The 6424-nt window shown below is 47.5% G+C and overlaps 1 pseudogene; it reads right to left on the bottom strand.

The window, feature by feature from the left end:
- Window positions 1–948: 948 nt before the first annotated feature.
- Window positions 949–3387, bottom strand: LOC119174493 (very long chain fatty acid elongase AAEL008004 pseudogene; annotated as a pseudogene).
- Window positions 3388–6424: the final 3037 nt, after the last annotated feature.

The raw sequence follows: 6424 nt of genomic DNA on the forward strand, positions 1-6424 counted from the left end.
GCTTCCCTTTGTCGTTCATTTCAGAAGTTAGGAACATTTCATGAGTAGTTTTATTAACTACTCCATATGTGTGCCATATGTGTGCACGAAAAAGCGGAAACAAACCATAAGTACTTGTACCTTGTAGGAGCTACCGCAACGTGTCAAGTGAAGCAGTGCTTGAAAAAGTACATATGAAGCACAACGGGTTTCAAATGGTGACAATTTATTTTGCATTGAGTGTACCACCTAATCTAAGCTGCCTAATGCATGAATGAACTACAAACACGCGTCATCACTTAGATTCCACTGGGAAACGTTTCGCGAATACGCCGGTTTATACTCTTTGTCTAGGTTGTAGCGACATGTGGGACAAGCTGAATCTACAGCTATGTAGTCCCATATCGGCTTAAAAAAAAGATTTTCCTACGCAACCCCATCGAAAGGACGTGAGAAGTAATACACACGAGGTCGAAAATGAGGGACAAGCAGAGGGTTAACATTTTTGGGTCAGCTGATTATTATGACTATTTCAACAAAAGCAATGGAAGGTACTAGGCTCTAAGAAGGTCCAGAGTCACTACTCCGTGATGTTTTCTTCGATAGCGGAAGAAATTCTTACTAACTAAAGGTAGCTAACGTGGTTGCCAGCCATTTCCTTAATTTCTTGCCATTGTGCTGTTTATTTTTCTCCTGCTTTACGGGGAAAGGAAGGATCATACACCTGGAGTGACGTTGTAGTTCTGGCGTCCGCGTGATAAACTATTCCGAGTTGTTCAAAGCATACAGAGAGTTACATTTTAAATAAAGTTTCCTTCTTTAAGGATGTATTCTAACTTCAAGCATACCTCCTGAGGCTAATTTGTTGAGCACTTACAAAAAAAAATAAACTCACCATTTCGTCCGGGGGAATAATATGCGATTTCAACAAATTGGCAAGTTACACAAAGTAAGGCTATAAGAGCTAAGTCTCGGGCAACTCTTTTATTATGCAACCTGGCGTAACTCAACAAAATGCCGGTGTAAGGGAACGTGCCGCTGCAGTGATCAAGATACCGTCGTGCCGTCTGCAGCACGCACGACGGTATGTGCCGTACTCTGATTCCTCTCTAGATAGGGGCGCGCGCGACCGCACCAGGTTGATCAAGGTCAAGTACCTACTGGAGCCAGGCATCACCCCCCGACCGGATCATCAACCCACTTCCTCATCTCCTCAATCCGTCCGATCGTCCAATCGCGCACGAAAGACACGTGCTTCTTCTCCGTTTGAGACACAATCTCAGGCTGCATTTGCACGCTTCTACTCGCACGAGGACGAGAACCGGCGCATTCAGCATGGTATGGCCGATGGCTACTCGCACGAGGAGCTTACGACGCGCTCAGCAGTGTTATCAGTTTGAACTGTATGCAGAACCTCACGGCGCCGACAATGGTGAAAATACACAGAAAGTATCCATATAACTGCTATCACAGTAACAAGAACAAGACCAGCGAGGAACCTTAACGGCACATCACACATACCGGCTTCAACGCCGATCAAAAAAAGAAAGCAAAACAATATCACAGATATTGACTCAGCGATTGTGTCTTTGTGGTATAGATGAGGGCATGGACCATGTTTGAGACTGCTTAGCAAGATCTCCCCTCGGTAAGATCTCGCTGTTTGTTGATGATATACCAAAAGTTGATGGGAGGAGATCGAGGCCTATTTTTATTCAAAAAGTTGACGGGCAGTTCCTGCATGCTTCGAGCGTGCATCAGCTGGCTTAGAGACTCTCCATGATCGCTGCTGGCAGTAAATACCTTTCGACAAATTTTTTTCTCAGTGCCGAATGGTTAAGAGTAATGCGGTTGTGCTCACCAGGAAAAAAAAAATATTAGCAGAGCGACAGCTTGTAAGACAGAATGGTCATTCTCTCACGTTTCCTCAGCCCAGTTTCATTTTGCCATCCGCCTGCGATGTTTTCTTATCGACAACCTTTATCCGGATGTATGTCTGGAGGTAAAAATTCATAAACAATACGAGCCCGAGCAATAGCTGCGCGGCGCCTAACACTGCCAGTGGCTTTGGATACCCACAGTTGTAAAATATCGGAATAGAAATGTGTACAATGACGATCAGGAATTGCACAATCTGAAGGCTGGTGAGGTACTTCTTCCACCACAGGTACTGCCGGACTGACGGTCCGAGTGCCGCCAAGAAGTAGTATATGTACATAATCACGTGCACAGCTTGGTTTATGATCAGTCCCAACATTCCTTGGCCCTCATTGCCGAAGTTGAGCCACACCCAGCCGCTGAGCACGACGAGGAAGTGATGAAGGACGTGGAGCACTGATATCTGCGAGAACTTCTTGCGTGCCACGAAGAAGAATGTGTCGAGGAAGTCGGCGATGCGAACGTACAGGTACCACCAGTTCAGCTCCACTTCCTCCGCAGAGTGCCCATCCCTGTTGATGCCCTGGCAGAAGAAGCTGTAGCCACCGCCGAAGTACGTTGCTCTGGCGTACCGGTAACAGAAGTAGGCGTTAACCAACGCCGTCGCGATGTTGTACGTCAGGATCGCGTAACGAAGTCTGTAGGGCTCGCGGTTTTTCATCCATCGGGGGCCGCCGATCTTGGCCAGGTACACGTAGGCAAACAAAAGCGGGAAGATGAGGCGCCCTTCGGTCACTACACCCCATCCTTCTATCCGGGGGTCTCGGAATGACCACACGTGATGGTACAGGTCAAATAGAGATGCTGATGTGGACGCTGCCATGTGGATCAGCATGAGAATGCAACTCGACGAGACGGCACGTGTGGTCTTCCGCGAAACCTTTTGATGACCGCGGTCGCGGCCAGGTGTGGGAATGTCTGTGAGCTGATGTCCCGTAGGGTCGCCTTCTAGCCACAGGTCTTCGCGGAAGGACGAGCCGTCCTGCAGTTCCTGCTCCTGCCCGAGTCCATTGTTGGTGTATGGATCTAGGAGCCACACCCCCCGCCGAGAAACTCACTGCGTTGTATGCACTTCCTCAGCGGGCTGTGTTCACACCACGGACCGGCGATGCAGACGCCATGCACACTGTGCACAACCAAGAGAATATGTGCGTGATCCACGTTCGTATCTTTATACTGACGCGTGACCTTCGTTTTTGCTTCTGAATCACTCGGTTATTATATGTTTTTACGTTTCCTTTCTCCGATACTCGGCAGCAACTGATCTTCACATCGAAGTGAAGGCTAGGGCTTCCGCAAGTTTCTACGCAATGTCTGTTATGCTCGCTCGCATCATCGCCATTGAGCCGTGCTCCCTACTGTAATATATGGTTGCACAAGTTGCGTCGTTTCCTCTCCTCAGTCTTTTCCTCCTTCTCCTCGCGTCGTTTACGCGTTTCGAAAGTAAAATGTGAATGGGAGAAACATATCGATGGTGATTTCGGGGTTGTGACGATTATCATGTTACGTGTAACCTTACGAGTATATTTTACGACATATTTTAGTGTCATAATGCTAGTGTATTTTTCTTGGAAAACTGAATCGAACGCTTGCGACCACACACTGATGCACTAAGTCATAATGCCCTGTTTAACATTTATTTTCTGAATCATTGTTCCCGAACTCATGAGCTCGGTGTCAAAAAAAAAAAACGGTGTGCAGAAAGGTGGTGTTGTCTAAGAAATGGAAAGAAAGGCAAAGTGAACTGCAAAGTAAACAATAACTATTTCACCTACGCGTTCCTGTTGTTGATTGAGTGGCATAATAAATAACGCAGCATTTACTTTAGCAACGCAAGTGAGAAAGTTATCGCTAAACCTAGCTACCATTTCATGGGGCGGTAGCACACATGTGCTTTGGTTTTATAGCTTTCGCACTGCTATTAAGACACGGAGTATAGTTTCGGGGGTGTTCGACCTGACAGCACAGGTGTTGGAGTCAGGGCTTCACCACTTGGTGCAGTGAGCGTTGTAGTAGGCGACAATATAATAGTTCTGGCGAGAGGAAAGAAAATGCACTCTGGGTGAATCCGTGAGATAAATGCAGTAAACACACGATGAAGTGCTATGTGAAAAAAATATACAGGCCGATATTCAGAGAAAAACGTCTGAAATAAAAGAAAGCTTTGCGGGGCAAACGTCCATAGTTAGGTTTCTTGAATCTCTTGCTATGTCGTGAATGTCTATTGCTTATCGGCTAAGCTAGCTGTAGTGGTACAACTTGCTCCGCAGCGTTTTGTGCTACATATTCTCTTTGAACGATATGAGCAGAAATTTCTGAAGTCGCCTACCAAGGAGTCGTTGAACAAACATAACCCTCATCACTGGGACTAAATGTTCAACAGGGAAAATATGCTCGTTGCGCATAAGCATCATGTCGAATTAGAATCCACATACTACAATGAATCATACCCAAATATATGCTTAATGCTCTCTCTCTTTTTGCTAAAATGACTCTACTCACTAAAGTGCGTGCCAGTCATATTGCACAAAGTGAAACATACGTTGTTGACTTTTTTTTATAGCAAAGGTCTTCAATCCTCCGGTAAAACATGAGCGTTCCACAAAAAGCCGCGTTTTCGCCGCCTGATCAGATAAAGCCAAGGAACGCGTGGCAGTGACTGCCACTGATCTGCTATCGCTTAACGACGGCCACGTGGCCACGGCTAAGCAGCGCCCAGAAACGGGGACATCTCGCTCTACTGATTTCCGCTGCGCCGGCCGCGCTTGTTTCCGCTGCTCAATCAGATACAGCCATGAGACGCGCAAAGGAAGTACGTTCGTATGTACGTAGTACGTGCGTAAGAAGAAACAGCGCATCGGTAAGCGAGAATTGTCGTTGTGCGAGAGCGCAAGTATTTGATTGATATGTGGGGTTTAACGTCCCAAAACCACCATATGATTATGAGAGACGCTGTAGTGGAGGGCTCCGGAAATTTCGACCACCTGGTGTTCTTTAACGTGCACCCAAATGTGAGCACAGGGTCCTACAACATTTCCGCCTCCATCGAAAATGCAGCCGCCGCAGCCGGGATTCGATCCCGCGACCTGCGGGTCAGCAGCCGAGTACCTTAGCCACTAGACTACCACGGCGGGACAGTGCGAGAACGCAATAGCGTCGACGAGCCAATCCAGAATACGTGGTAAAAAAATAAAACAAAAAAAACTATTTACAGCATATTCACGGAGTGAATGGTGATGAATGGGGCAAAGCTTCGCGGGCTGTCATCTCAGCGGTTCGTCTGTCTGTACATCAGTCCATCAGTCCGCCCATCTGTCCGTATGTCTGTCCGCCATCCTATCAAACTAAACCACACGGAACGCGTGCTTCCACGCCAACCAGTGATGACGTACGCCATCTAGTGAACCTTGTGAGAAGTAAGGAATGGCTACTACAACGGAGGGACTGAGTCACAGCGTAAGAAACTTTGCCCCCCCCCCCCAAAAAAAAAGGAGAGCGAGGGAATGAGAGAAGAAAAATGCAGCACGAAAACGAACTGTACGTCAGAATCATCCAGCGTACAGGAACTCCGATCTGGAGTGGCGCCTTGCTCGTGCTTTTACCAGCAGTGCCAACATGAGAATCCAGCGCAACTCTTTCTCATTGAAATTTGGACATTCATTCGAAATGCCGCAAGTGCATTTGTAGTGCAACTCTCAGTACTTTTCTCAATACATGTTTTTCAACCACCACCACTTCTGTTTGTACCAATGATCGATCCGGGCCGCTGAGCAGGTAGCTATTGCCGTAGCACTTATTGATTCCGGCTTAGTTTTAATGTTTTAGTGACTCTCACTCTGCGATTAAAGCCTTCTCTAAGAGAATTGTTGAGAACCTGTTTGCAGACTGCTGCAGGGTAGGTAATCCGCATACAGTTACTTGGTTTACGGCTAACATAAAGCCATTGGTGGGAGCCCTGCGTAACATCAACGATATTGCACACAGGCAGGCATGAGGAATTATTGTGCCGTGCACTCCCTGAGGTGGATGAATTTTCCGCTTCATAGTTTGGGGACCAGCTGGTAACTTACAACAAGGTCACCAAACGTTGGGCCCTTGCCACATTATAGACTAAACAGGCCACCGACGGTTACTTTAAGACTTGTGCAGGCGCGCACCGCGCACGAACCCTAACCTGGTCCTCATTAATAAAATCAATTGGAACTGCTGTGCTTCGGCCTATTGTATTAAATGAGGGACCCGAGGAAGGGGGTGCTCGATTTAAACCACACGTTCTGGCGCTGCTCGGCGTTGGACAGTGGTGATTCTGAAGGTGAACCATGGTGGCACCAGATGCTGCTCAGTGACGTGCTTGCGGGCCAACTCAGGGTTGCCAGAATGCCTGTGCGCCGACAGAGGAGTTTGGCCTCTCTGTCCCAACGTGGTAGCAGTGAACGTCAGTCTGCACTGATCCTCAGGACCAAAATAGAGTTATTCATACCATAGCATTCGTGCCAAGTTTGTGACC

The sequence above is a fragment of the Rhipicephalus microplus genome, chromosome 5 (genome assembly GCF_043290135.1).
Source record: "Rhipicephalus microplus isolate Deutch F79 chromosome 5, USDA_Rmic, whole genome shotgun sequence".
Taxonomy (NCBI): Eukaryota; Metazoa; Arthropoda; class Arachnida; order Ixodida; family Ixodidae; genus Rhipicephalus; species Rhipicephalus microplus.